The 15,360-nt window shown below is 35.2% G+C and overlaps 1 non-coding gene and 1 pseudogene across 1 annotated transcript; both read right to left on the minus strand.

Moving 5' to 3' along the window:
- Positions 1-1,166: 1,166 nt before the first annotated feature.
- LOC113358986 overlaps positions 1,167-15,360 on the minus strand; it is a 28,361-nt pseudogene continuing 14,167 nt past the window's right edge.
- On the minus strand, positions 3,511-3,590 carry TRNAL-UAG. The gene has a single exon. It is a non-coding gene; the product is annotated as a tRNA-Leu (tRNA).

A 15,360-nucleotide genomic window follows, 5' to 3' on the forward strand; every position in this document is an offset into this window, starting at 1 on the left:
TTCACTAAGTATAGTCACTTTATTGGTCTTTCTCATCCATATACAGCTATCACAGTGGATCAAGAGTTCTTAAATACTATCTTTAATCTACGTGGACTCCCAGCTTCAATTGTTTCTGACAGAGACAAGGTTTTCACCAGCAAGTTTTGGCAAGATCTCTTCAGAACTTTGAGCACACATCTTTCCATGAGCACTTCTTATCATCCTCAGTCAGATGGACAATCTGAAAGAGTTAATGCTTGCTTGGAGGGTTACTTGAGATGCATGATAGGTCATAAGACAAAACATTGGTTTAACTGGCTCGTACATGCTGAATGGTGGTACAACACCAGCTTGAATATGTCTCCTTTCCAAGACCTATGTGGGTATGTGCCACCCTACTTGGCCTTCCCTATTACATCCACTACATCTGTAGCATCAGTTGAACAATATTTTAGAAAGGAGGTATGTTGTTCTGGACATTCTCAAAGAAAATTTGCATAAGGCACAAGAAAGAATGAAATGGTTTGCTGACAAGAAAAGAACAAATAGGTCATTTTTTGTTGGTGATCTAGTTTACTTAAAGTTACAGCCCTATAAACAGACTTCTATGGCCTTGCGCAAGAATTTCAAGTTATCTGCCAGGAATTATGGATCATTTGCAGTGATTCAAAGGGTGGGTCAAGTTGCTTACAAACTGCAACTTCCCCTAGCTCCAAGATTCACCATGTCTTCCATTTGTCCCAGTTAAAGAAGAATATAGGAGCTACTGCCACTACTATTCCATCATTGCCATTGGTTGATTCAGAGGGTGAGATCATACTCAAACCTATTTCCACCTTAGACTCCCGCCAAGTTTTTCGTCAAGGTAAGGCCGTTCAACAACTTTTGATTCAATGGTCTCACACCACTCCAGCAGATGCTCCCTGGGAGGATTTATCCCACGTGAGAGCATATTTTCCAAATTATCATCCTTGAGGACAAGCATATGGTGAAGGAGGGATTATTGTCATTGTCATTGTCCTGTGGTGTCCTGCAACCACCCTTGGGGTGTGTTCAGCTTTCAGTAAAATTAATTTGTCGCTCCATTTGTAGTTAATTCTGCTTTAAGTTTTAAGTGTCTGTTAAGTTTGTACGGGTGTAGTACAAACACGTGTGTGTCAGTGATGTATTAGGGTGTCTCCATCTTATCTTATATCACTTCCCCCAATATCACAGATCATAACAGTACAAAGCTGTTGCCTTTGCCTATATATGTTTATGTGGATGCTGATTCCCACTCCATCCTGTGATTTATAGAATGTTATGAAGCAAAAATCGTTTAATGTTACTAACCTTATAGTTTTTTGGCGCCCCAGTTAGAAGACAAACAGGGAGATATCCTTGACTTAAACCTAAAAATGAAGTCAGCATTATCATCCAGCCCTGATCTCCATACTTGGCCGCGTAGTAAAAACACGGAATCAGTAAGAAACAAGAAAGAGACACAATGAGCAGCCATCGACGTGATTTCAACTTCAAAGAATCAATAAGCGGAATATATCTTCCAATAAGATTCGACACATTCTGTGTTGCAATTATCAGAAGCACATACCTGAAATCATTCCCAAGAAGTACAAGAGGTTCATGAAAAATATTGAACATATAATGCGATGATCACAATTTTTAAGTTATAATTAACAACTTACCAAGTCCCCAAACTATGTTTTCTGGTGTCCTCGGATAAAAACCCAGGAAAAATTGAAAATGTCAATACAAATGTGAGAAATATTGCAATTGCGTAGTCCATGTTTTGAGCAAGCAACTGTTTGTTGTTTAGGCGAGCCATATACTCTGGATTTTCATCTGAAGCCTGCATTATTTTCCATAACCTACTTATAAGAAAATATGAAGCTAACATGAAAAAGAAAAAACAGATGGAGCACTTTTCCATCTATTAAGTACGTAGTTGTATTCCGCCAGCAGCAAGATCAGCGGAAACAGTTTTAGATCCTTCTGAGGCTGCTTTCGAACGCTAGTACTCTACAATAAGCAACTTGGGGAAGACATGTGCATAAAGATTTAGACATAAGTATCTCAATAACTTGGAGATCACGAAATACATCCCTACTTATAAGAATCTTTACGTACTAGCACCCTTACGAAGACCATTCCTTGAATTTTCGTTTGCTTTTGTAATTAACCTCAAACCGGTAGTTAGAACACCAGATGCAGCCATACCAGCCAAGAAAGACTGCAGGGGATTGAGGGAAACAAAAACGTTAGATGAATATGAAGAATGTGTATATATGTACGTCCAAGGAAGAAGGCACATTAAGGATAAGTCTCCTATCATTCCACCTTGAACAAAAGCATCACCAACTCGGAATGCACCACTAACCATACATATACCAACTTACGTTCCAATCCATCCTTTCCCAGATGTTGAACACTAAAATCCTGTGTTTATCTTTGCTTCGTTGTAGGATAAAATTAGCAATACTCCAACTGCTAAAGGTTGATAGACTATGGTAAGAACCCTTGCCGGATGGTACTTCTACGCGATGAAGGAAATGGAAAACAGAAAATTGATCATTCATTTCAAAACTAAGTAAAATGGGGAATATGTTACTAACTGCCTTAGACTAGTAGCCGAGAAGATCACAAAATTGGTTAAAAAGACCAAAATCAAGAATTCCTGGGTGAAAAAGACTTGTACATTTTGATACTGTTCCAATGGACAAAAATTAAAAAGATACTGTTCCAATGGACAAAAATATAAAAATAGCCAGGATGTAACCAGTTTCATCCTACCCATTTTCAAATGTTTTTTCTTATTTTTAATTTATATCAGGATACATCCGGTTTCATCCTTGCTATTTTTTAAGTTTAAGCCGCGATGAATCCAGTATCATCCTTGCTATTTTTTTTTGTCCATTTCAACCATTCTAATTTTTACTTGTTCATTTGAACCATGTTTTAAATTTTTTTTGGACAAATGACCCATTTTCCGTAGCCAGATTGGCAAAAATTTAACAGTAAACAAGAAACTGCGACAACAAGAACTGTACCGGGAACAAGATAGCATAGTAATCTATGATTGATACCATACTATTCCAGGAGAAAAGGCATCTAATTCCTAGAAGCCAACATACTACTGTCGCTGTAAACTTTCCCTGATCATAAAACAAGGACAACACATTATTAGAAGTTCCCTAATGACTAAACTAAGCTGTGCATGAACACGAAAAAAGAGTTAGAATGAAGATTATCAGACCTCTCCTTTTTCACATTGATTTGCCATAGAATTCTTTCCTTGATCATAATTAATTAAAACTTTAAAAGGATTAATTAAATGGGAGGATAATACCAACTACTTAAAAGAATTGCTCAACGGCTTCCTTCAGTTGTGCGGTTAGTAACCACTAATTATGCAGATTAGTAATAATCTACCATTGCATTTACAGAAAATTAAATTGTGACGGCTAGCTGAACCGAAAAAGAAAATAGTAAAAGTAAAAATTGTATTGTGAAAATAGTAAAAGAAAAAAGTGACGGCTGTGGGATTTGAACCCACGCCCTTTCGGACCAGAGCCTAAATCTGGCGCCTTAGACCACTCGGCCAAACCGTCTCTTTGTGACAGTGGTTAGTTTTTTTTTCTGAATTTATTTATGTCTTCACAGCCATTTCATAGCCGACCACCGAAATAGTCTTTCCGATTTCATACACCAGTATGGATAGTGTAACGAATCCGATGAGTTCCGTCTAACACCTCATGTTTCATTTATTTGGACACTCATGGACACCACCGACCTCGAAATTGGAGCCCACCATCTATCCTATATAAAAATCTTCACATAATTAACCTGCTCCAAGTTGATGCACTAATCATCTTTGGCATAAGCCTCAATAATTAATAAGTATATGTGGCAGTAAAATATTACTCCAGCAAGATTGTCCAAAAGATTACTTCTGCAAGACTATCTTTCATCCTGGGAGCTCCATGTCCCAAATTTTGGGGTGTTTGCATCCTTTCACGCATGAGAATAAAATAATAATCTATGATTAATTGTGATGGTTAATTTAATAAATAATTTAGATTAATATAATCAGGTGCACATGTTAATCACTTATAGTATTTTTTTTAATACAATAGTATTTTATACATGACAATGCCTTGATGATCAGGAACACGATGTCGTAGGTGGAATATCGCCATTCCCAACGTAAAAAAAAAGAAAAAAAACTTATATAATAACACAGTACATGCCAAAATATTTTTAACTGAGGTGTTCTCATCTTGTATCCTAGTATACAAAATAGGGAAGAGTAAACATTTAGTTTAATGCATTAATTTTATGATGTTTTATTGGAATGGGTGTAATTAGTTTAAAATAAACTTAGATTGCGTTTGGCACCCGTGAAACTGAGGATGGAGTGGAGTTAGGGGAAGTAGTTGGAGGGGTTGTTTATATTACGAGTGTTTGGAATAGATTTTACAGGGAGGATTCAATTTCACGGAAACTTCTTTTCCTTCGTTCAGTGGAAACAAAGTCTCCACCATACCCACGTTAGTTTCAGTTCCACACATATATAAACAAAATCTCCCTTTTTTTTCTTTTTTCTTTCCATTTTTCTCTCACCTACCTCGATAGCACCGCCATAGAAACCAAGCTCGACTATGAAAACTAAACACCCTAGCTTAATCTGAAAACCAAAAATGGATTTTTTTTAATAATTAAAATTGCAGAGGAGATCAACAGGGAAAAGATGGTTGTGCTGGTGATTCAGGTTTGTTGACGGATGATGCTCGATTCAAATCTGAAGTTAGGGTTTGAAATTTTTGTTGTTGTGAGAATTTTGGAGAAAAACTAAGTGAAGAAATTCAAGCTGTTTCAAAGATGGGTTTGTTAAGAATTAAAATTGCAGAGAAGATCAATAGGGAAGAGATGGTTGTGCTAGAGATTTAGGTTTGTCGCTGGATGGTGGTTGATTGAAATCTGCAGTTAGAGTTTGAAATTGTTGTTGTTGTGAGGATTTCAGAGAAGGATTGAACGAAGAAATTCAATCTTTGTTGTTGTTACAAAGATGAGTTTGTTAAGAACTAAAATTACAGAGAAGATCATTAAGGAAGAGATTGATGTGCTGGTGATTCAGGTTAAGAATGAGAACCTATGTTCTAGATGTCAAACACCAAAATTTGAACCGGAGGTAGTTGGAACCACATGGAAATAAAATTCTAGGTACTTGGAACTACTCAGGCAATTGAATTTCGTTGATGCGAAACGCACCCTTAGATCTTTGTTTTCCGTTACTACCCTTGAGTGCTTATAGAAAGGTGAATTTAAAATCTTATTACAATGGGATCCAGGGTCTCTTAGTAAACAAAAACTCTAACAAGTCATTAATGTTTTAGTTAATGTCTAATCCAACGACCAATTTTTAATTTCAGTTGCATTTCCCTTCGACGATCTAAATATCAAAAGAAAATTTCTATAACATAATCTGGTTATACATTCTGTTAAGTAATTAATTATTTAAGAAAAAACATGACTACTCCGAAACAAGTTATGTTAAGTAATTATGAAAGAAAAAACATGACTAATTCGAAACAAGCTAACAACCTTCTGACGATTAACAGTGATGGAAGGAACTCAGTGATCGTGATATATATATATGTGTATGTATATATATATATATATACGTAAAAAGGAACATACATTGTAGATCTGCTGTGGTTAGTGAATTCTGTTGATTATATTTTTCGAAGCTAAAAAGGTCGCTAGCTCTTTTGACGTTGTATTTGATAAAATATTTTTTTAATATATCACACTGCGATGTAATTAAGAATTTAAGAACATCATCAAATACGGTAGACTAGAAATATCAAATAGCCGGAATAAGTGGTGGGCTCTACCAAAAATATTAACCGAAATATATTGTATACAATCGAGACACAATTTCATGGATAAAAGTGAAAATAGAATCATCTTAAATAACAAACAATTATATTACCGAGAATTACTACTTTCAATGAGCAATTACAAAAATATATACATTAAACAGTTATACCATGATACAAGATAAGATGACCCCTTTTAACTGATTGAGATGCTGTGATTTGATTATTAAGGGAATTCCTGCGAAGGAAATCAATTATCAAATTTTTATTTTTAAAAGAAATAAGTGGAAGTACTTCTTTAGATTATATTATTCGGAAGTTATGAACATGCTAAACTCAAGTAAATCGAATAGATGTAAAATAAAAGTGCAAAAGTAAAATATTACAATATTATAATAATTTTAATATAAAAAAAGTATATAATTGTTGATTGCATAAGTAATTGATGTAATTGGAAAGTTAGTGTTTTGATTATGCATCCACCATTTTTTCATTAAGAGAAAATCCTTCATAAAAATGATAATTTATACTAAACGTTGTTATCATAACCAATTCTAGTAGTCATTGATCTTTTTTGATTGAATCTTGATCATCGTCACACCGAAATATTGGTTGTCTTTGAAGATATACTTAAATATATCATAGGACTCCAATTGAACCGCCCGAAGGCTACAGAAAATCGCACTTATGGAGAATATGTAAGGAATCTAGAGTACTGGTGCACACAATTCTTGTAGAATTCTAACAAACACGGAATAAACGGGATCTTAGAATATTATGATGAATAATAAATAAACCAATCATAAGCAACAATAGTAAACGAGAAATATAAATCAACTCACAGGACACAAGATTGATAGTGTTTCAACAATACATACAATGTGTATATATTGTCTGCGTCCACTTTGAGCCGCACCAACTCAAAGTCACTACGAATAAATGGTTACAACATAGAACTCATGTGAATCCCAGCAAACCCTTAGTTACACCACAACAATTACCCGAGACGACCACCTTGTCTCTTGTTCCTCACCACGAAACCCTAGCTTTTACCCCAAAAGCTATTACAATTGTAGTTCACTCACTGAATTTTTTTTGGTAAACCTTCAATAATTACAGAATATAAATACAACCACATGGCATGAGTAGCCATAAGATATCAACAGTAACATAAACACTTAAATTCTAAAACCTAAAATCACAAACAAAGTGATTTTTTTATTGAAAACATGATATACTAATTACAAAACCCAAATCACCTCGGATAATCTGATATCTTAGATCATATCTGAATAGCTAGGTTTAGTGACGAGGAAAATAGTTGAAGAAAATTTTTGGGTAATATTCTAGAAAAACGGTTAAGGAGAGAAAGTAAAGAAGAGAATGGTGGTACTAATTCATGCGTGTAAATCATCCAATTTGTTATCAAATTAAGCATGATTTGACATTTGGCATATATACCAGATGACCGTGCAACACTGGGAGAGCCAACTGAAGATTGGACCTTTTGCAAGTTTTAACTATGTTTATCGATTTCTTCAAATTTATTGGCCATTTAAAACTATTATAATCAATTATGGGTAAATTACAATTAGTTTATTGTTCAATTGAAAGATTTTGGTTCCAATTTGAAGAAATTTGGCTAGATTTGAATGAATTTGAAAATCAAGAAAGAAAAATGGTTGTTAAAAGCTTTTTACTACACTTTCAACACTTTTTGCAACTAAGCCAAACTCTTCTTTTTCTTATTATTATTTAAACTACGTCAAGTTTGAGGAAAGCTAAGTAGAAAGTTAAGTATTTTTAAGGGGGATTTTGCGTTTTCCCCTCAAAAAAGATACCTATTTTGCATTACCATCTTTTAAATCTCTAATTGGTAAAACCCCTTTAACCTGGATGTGCCCTGACTGGCCAGTTAAGATAACACGTGCAGTACGCGTGTTGTTTCACAGTAAAATAATAACAAAAAAACCAGACTTATCCAAAATCAGTCTTCTTCTTCTTCATCTTCGTCTGCATCTTCAATCAAGTTTCTCTGTATCTGTGATCTTCAGAGACACGAAACGAGACTTGGAGAAAATGACCCAAAACATTTTCATCATTCATAAATATCCAAGTTTTCATTGGTAATTACATTAAGTATTACCACATCAGGACGAACTTTTCTTCATTCAATTGATCAAATGATTTAAGAGACATCTCAATCTCACCTGATATAGGAAACTCATCAATCAAATAAACTCATCTTCACTAGAAAACCCATCTTCATCTCCTAAAATTTTTTTTTGCACTTTATCGAACAATTGTAGTGCAAAATAGGTATCTTTTTTGAGGGGGAAACTCAAAATCCCCCTATTTTTAATTATTTTTTCTCCAATTTGAAAAAAATATGGTTTAAGTTTGAAAATAATAAAAGAAAAATGAATTTAAAATAACCGCTGGAAGAGGCATACATTTTAGGCATTATTGTCATCATATAGAAAGATTCTCATCGGTCATCCAATAAGTGCTAACTTTGTGAATAATGCATGTAGCAGTGTTTTATATTTCAATTGGATGTAGCAGTGTTTTCATCCAATAAGGCCATCCATATAAAACACTGCACGCAGCAATACAACCTCCAAAATGAGGTTAAGACTTGTTTATGATCAATGATAACCTTTTAATATATAAGTAAATCTCTAAATGTATTAGTCCTAAACCGTTTCCTTTGTCACCCCCATAAAAAGTTTAAGGCATTCATCTTATTTATTTGCTTCTCTCGTTCCAAACTTCCCAACAAATTCCAAACGCAATAAGTGAACATATTTTGTTTCCTTTGTTTTTGCCTCTCATAAATTTCCAAGCTTCAAGTTGTTCTTCGATCACTTCACTTTGTACCCGTCCGACATTGGATCCATGGTAAAGTGGTTTCATAGTTTATGAGCGAAACTGAAATTAATGTATCGGCAGATGATTCATCGTTTCTAGAAAATTGTGAAAAAGTATACATAAATCAGTAGTTATTGTACATCCTCTCCTCAATAAATTATCTCTTGTAGGAATAGCATTTTGATTAGCTTCCATAAGAAAAATTGCACCTTATGAGAATAAATTTCACCCATATGCGTTTGAAAGGTGCCAAAGTTTCTGAGCTTTGATTTTATATTACTATCCAGTTATAACATGACGTGTTAAATCCATTTACTATGTTGCATTCGATCTCATCTTCTTCTGCATCTATTGGAAGAGAACCAAAAATCGTTGATTTTATATTACTAGCCAGCTTTTTTTTACTAGACAGTTATCCCTAGAGAATTCAATCCCTCAACTAGGACGATACATCCTGAAGAAGATATGAAATCTATAGGATGTACGTTCATGAAAAGAAGAAATCGATCTCGAAGAAAATGATCGCGAGAGAAGGATGAAGTATTTGGAGACCATCTAAAAAAGATAAATGAAAATAAAGAATGAAAAAAGTTTTCCGGAGTAATCACGACGGCAGAAAGGACGCCCTTACCTGGGAACATATGGAGACGGAATTCCCTCCAAGTGCTCCCTTCCAACTTTCACTACTCATTTTAATGGATCCTGATATGCGGTACAATACATCAAGGCATATGTAAGAACTCTGCTCTAGTGGAGGTGAAATAATATAGTAATAGGTGATTTCTCTCATGCGAGTCTTGAGGGCGAAGCTCTGACTTAGTTTGATTTAAAACTCCAAAGAGGTCTATAAGCGATTTCGATAAATTATCAAAAACCTTCTTGGAAACGTACATGCACAGTTTAAGTGTTGAACCAGATATTAAAAAGTTGTTCTCCCTGGAGAAAAAACATAAAGAATCTCTAAGATTATTGACAGGAAGATGGAGAAATCTATGCACTGAACCAACTATTAACAAGTTGTTCTCCCTTGCAAGAAAAACATAAAGAGTCTCTAAGATTAATATTGACAGGCGGATTCCAAAATGCTTTTGAAATGGAGAGGGTATCAAGTGCATCAAATTTTTCATTCGCAAACATGTATGGATAAAATTGTTACAATTAGTATGTATGAATCAACAATAAAGATCCTTATACCTGATTTGCTAACAAGTTTACTTGGACGATCTCAAAAATCAATATCCAAGAATCAACCTAGTATATACCATAACCATACACGAAGCGAACTCCAACAAGAACATGTCTTATAATATATATTTCAAAACACGAATTCACAAGAGTGAGTCTTGTAGGTTCTGTACAGTTTGAGTTTAAATATTGTCTAGCTTGTTTATCGTATTACTTGTTATATTTCTATTATAAATATAAGCAATACAATACGGAAAAGAAATAAAACAAGGCATCAAAATTATTGTTAACGAGGAAACTGCAATGTGTAGAAAATCCACAGGGACATAGTCCAGTTTTGAATACCGCCCTGTATTAAGTCGTTATAAACACTAACCTACTATCAAACTTCGTACTGGAATGCAGTTGAAACCGAATTGACCCTCTGAGAAATTCATCTTAATTTAGTCATGATCTTTGCTTCTCTTGGATCTCGTAGTACCATATACACTTGATTCCACAAGCTGACGTCCTTTACAGCCATAGAAGTTACTTCATCCAAAATGAAGACTTTTAACTAATCTATCTCTAACATATGTCCTATTGATTTCCTTCTAAAATATATAATATCAAGGTAATGTAAATTGGTTTTCTTATGAGGGATCTTCAAGGTAAAGAAGATATCAAGCAAACCTCAAAAATTAGGATAACTTTGATCGGTTTCTAGACCCCGAGATGATAGATAGAGAATAGCCACACAAGAAGAATAAAACACAAATAGATTACAATGGAAAATTCTGATTTTATTGCTTTAGAGTAATAACTTACAACGTTTACCTTTTAGGTTTATTTATGACTTAGGTGTTGCTTCTTCCTCTTCGTTTGTTTTTTGTTTGTATTCCTTTAGTCTTCTGCGTGTGTCATCTACAAGCACTCAAGACTATGTTAAAAGTAGTCATACACAGATTAGGAAACCCCCTTATTTTTTTAACCTTCTAAGAGTAGAACTTATACTTTTCCTTCTAAGAATAGAACTCTACTTCTATAATTACTTAGAGAGTAATCCAGTAGTGTTTTGGACCTAGGTTTAGAGTATACTAATTGGCCTATACCTAAAAACGGATCAGACCTCCCATGTTAGGAGGAATTTGGTCCCTCAAAAGCATTGAGTTAAAAAGCACAGAATTTTAGCTTGCAACCGCACTCTTGAGTACCATTTGCAAGTTTTAAACTTTTTTCCTTAAAACGCTCTCGTAACAATCATTGTTCTCTAACTTTAGTTAGTTGTGTCTTCTTGCTAAGATTCAGATATTATTTTATTACTTCACATAGATCTAAGTATTGCGCAACTTGTAATGATGGCAACTCATTTTGCTCGTCAAGTAGCTTGATTTCTGGTTCCACGCGTTGTTTTGGTGGTAACTTCTGTGGCTGTTGCAGGGTATGTTCAATCCCTTCTAACAATTGTTCCAGATCGTTCTTTTCGATTTTAGTGTTTGCACAAACCAATTCACTAGGTTTCTTTGACAACTTGTCGAATTGCGAGTAGGTTACATTCCTAACTAGCATTTACCAATTGTTTGGTTTGTTGTGCAGACATAAGTTGTAGTTTCTTCTTCTCTTTAGAATCCAAAATATGCCTTCAAACTCTTTCTCTTCATGAGAAAGTTGCATCTCTATCCCATAGGTAAGGACTACCAAATACAATATGATAAACATCCACACCTGATTTACGTATTTCTTATTGATGGTAAATCTGAAGGTGGATTGAGCATTCACTTGCATCTTTATTTCCTTCTTCAACCATCCTAACGGGTACGGCTTAGGGTGTGGTGTTGTCTTTAACTTCTGCTTCTTCACTAGTTGTTCGGATATTAAGTTTCATTATGATCCGCTATTACATAGAGTGAGAACTTGTGTTTTCTTAGCTTATGTATTCACCCAAAATGGCTATTCTTTAGTAGATTCTGAGATCGCCGATCTTGGCCTAGTGAATTTTCCTTATGTCGCAGTTAAAACCCCTTTTCGTGCCATCATCACAACTTTTTTGTCGGGATTTGGTGATCCTTCGATTACCTCATCTTCATCCCTTTTTTTATTTTTTGTTATAGATGGTTGTGGTAGTTTTCTTTCGGTCTTTCCACCATACCGGTCTCAGCTCTGGATGTAGTATCCAAAATCCTTCGTTTGAGTGTTGAAAAGCTTTGCAGTTCTTGCAGTATCGGACGTTAATGTTTGACACTACATGATAAGTTCCACCCTCTTTATGGAAAAATTTCATAATCTCACCTTCTTCGCTTCTTGATTGCTTTTCTCCAGTAGGTTGATTCTTCATCTCAATGTACATAGCTTTCTTACAAGCATCATCAATGTGGTTACTGAAAATAACACAAGTTTTATCCACATAGCAAAAGGTAATCCCCCTTTATACTTCTCAATGGTTTCTGGATATCTCATTTGTTCACATTCAGTGCCATAGCTTTCTTGCGAAATTCAGTAGTGTATTCTTGCATGTTTTTCCCTTTTACTTGCCGCAAGAACTGCCATCGTTCGCGTAATCGCTTCATATAATCAATATAATAGAACTGATTTTGGGTAGCCATTACAAACTACTTCCATGTTGTCATATGAGTATAAAAAGTTGAAATATATGCTTCCCACCATATAAGCGCATGACCATCGAGTCTAAGTCTAGCGAAACTTACCCTTTGATCCTCGTTGTTTCCCTTAGTGCTGAAATAAACCTCTATGGATTTGATTCATCCATCCAATTTTTTCGGGTTTAAATCCCCATTGTATGCATGGATCTCGATTCTTTCCTCGACTTTGAATGGTGTATTGTCATCAAAACTTGATTGTCTTTCCCTATTATGTATTGAATCAGAACCATCTGTTGATTTGGATTGTGTAGATTGTAATCCTTTTATCATCTCCGTTAAAGCAGCCAGATCATCCTTCTTTAATTTCATCTCTTCATGGTTTTCATAACTTCCTCTAATTTTTCCATAGAATTTCCTTATGGATATGAGGATGACGAAACTGAAACTCTCCTTCTTTTGTCAATATTAGGATCTAATGGTAATATCTTGTTACCCTTGGATCGAAACCCTTCCATTCATCGTTGGAAACATTGCTTAACTACCTTCTAGCTCTGATACCACTGGTCAGTTTCTAAACCTCGATATGATATATAGATAATAACCATACAAGAAGTATAAAACACAAATATTGCAATGAAAAAATTATGAATTTATTGCTTTAGAGTAAGAACTTACAACGTTTACCTTTTAGGTTTATTTCTGACATAGGTGTGGCTTCTTCCTCATCGTTTGTTTTCTATTTGTATTCCTTCCATTTTCTGCGTATATCCTCTAGAAACACTTAAGGTGCCTATTTATAGGTTTAGGACTATGTTAAAATTAGTCATACACAGATTAGGAAACGCCCTTATTTTTGTAACCTTCTAGGAATAGAACTTATACTTTTCTTTCTAAGAATAAAACTCTACTTCTAGAATTACTTGGAGAGTAATTCAGTGGTGTTTTGGACCTAGGTTTAGGATATTCTAATGGGCCTATACATAAAGACGGATCAAGCTTACTCTCTTCAAAAGGTTATACAGATGCCTAAATAACTCTACCTCACAAGATCAATCAAATCGATATGATACTTGTGGACTTACAAAGTCTGCGACGAAGATAACTTTGTAATTTCCATCAAATTTTTTTCCTGATCGATAATTATTGAATAACCATATAGAAGAAGAGACGAACTGGTGGCTCTCTAAAAGAGTCACAAACTATACCTGCAAGTGCACAGGGTCTAGTGTATAGAACAGGGCAAGCAGGGTCGAACCACAGAGACTTGGGTGTGTATTGAAGCTACAATTTAACTACTACTGATTCAAATTGAGAGTAACCAAAAGGGGGGGTTTGTGTCGATACGACAAAGATGTTGGCAGAGATTACAACAGTAAAATAAAGATGCAATAACAAAGATGTTAACATTGAGAATGGAGATACTAGGATTGTCAAATCCACCACTAACTCACACTATATATATTCAGCTAATTATACTACTCTTGTCCTTGTAACAGATAAGGGAGATGTATCAATTCTACCACTTACCTAAGGTGTTTCACCAATGGATGTCTCAATTGCAGCTAAAATATCAACCCAGAGCACTAATTGTCTATTTAAGTACAACTAGTCAAAGGATTCATCACAGTCTCTAAGGCATGAGCTGCAGCACTATCAACACAGTTTTATCCTAACTACACTGGATGCCTGACATACAATGTGAGAGTAAAGCATTGATGCACTGAAAGTGAAACTATCCTAACAATTTTAAACATTCAAGAGCAATAAAATTCACATGAATAACATAGCTGAGACTCAGGGTTTCATCTTCACCCTAGTAGAGTAAATTAGAACATAACTAACATTGGAATTCAAAAGAGGCTAACACATGACAGAGCAACATATGAAACATTTGAGAAACTGGCTAGTCCAGTTCTCTAAAGAAGTGAAGCTGGCTAACCCAGCATAACCCATTACAACACCCAAAGACCCCTATTTATACATACAATGGAAATCCCAAAAAATCCCCAATTAACAGCAAAATTAGGGTTTGTAAAAAAAATACAATTAAACCCAAAATTGGTTCACCTAACCTACTGATAACAACCCAATCAACCAACCCATGCTTCAATTAGACGTACAATCATGTTCCCCCAATTATCCCCAAATTATGAAATTAGGGTTTATAAGAAATAGAAATTAGGTTTACCTAATCACTGCAAACTCTTGATAGCTCTCACCCATGCTTCCTTACGGTCTTCTGATGCTTCCCACGCCTCCAATTGATCTATATCATCAACTAATTTCACCAATTCACTCCTAGGGTTCAGAGGTGAGAGAATAAGAGAAATTAGTTGTATGAGAGAGATTAGAACGTGATATAGGTGATGGGTCGAGTGTGTATGATGATTTGAGAAGAGATGGTGGTGGTTGTGGTGGTTGAGAAGGAGTTGGTGGCGGAGCAGGTGGTGGTCGTGGAGTTGCAGAGGAGAAGAAAGGGGGAGAAGAAGGAGAAGCCGATAGTTTTAGGGTTAGGGTGTGTTTGGGTTAGGGTATAGGTATTGGGTACTCGGGTGTTGAGCGGCTTCATCAAATTTTGATGTTCTGTGACTCTGAGCTGCGGGATGCGAAGATGGTTGGTAGATCTAACGGTGAGATGAGAGATGAATCGATGCAACCGTTGGATTTTGAAACACAACGAAGTCAACGGTGTTAGATGATGTTAGGTACTGTAGTGTAGATCGGGAGTATCTAGTTTTGATGCACAGGCCTACAAGCGATCGTTGGATTCAACTACAATCTAATCTGAAGGTTTGGAATTTATGCGCTGTGGTGTTTTGCAGAGACTTCAGATTTTGATGCTCTACGAAGGAGCGACCATTGGA

The sequence above is a fragment of the Papaver somniferum genome, chromosome 3 (assembly GCF_003573695.1).
Source record: "Papaver somniferum cultivar HN1 chromosome 3, ASM357369v1, whole genome shotgun sequence".
Taxonomy (NCBI): Eukaryota; Viridiplantae; Streptophyta; class Magnoliopsida; order Ranunculales; family Papaveraceae; genus Papaver; species Papaver somniferum.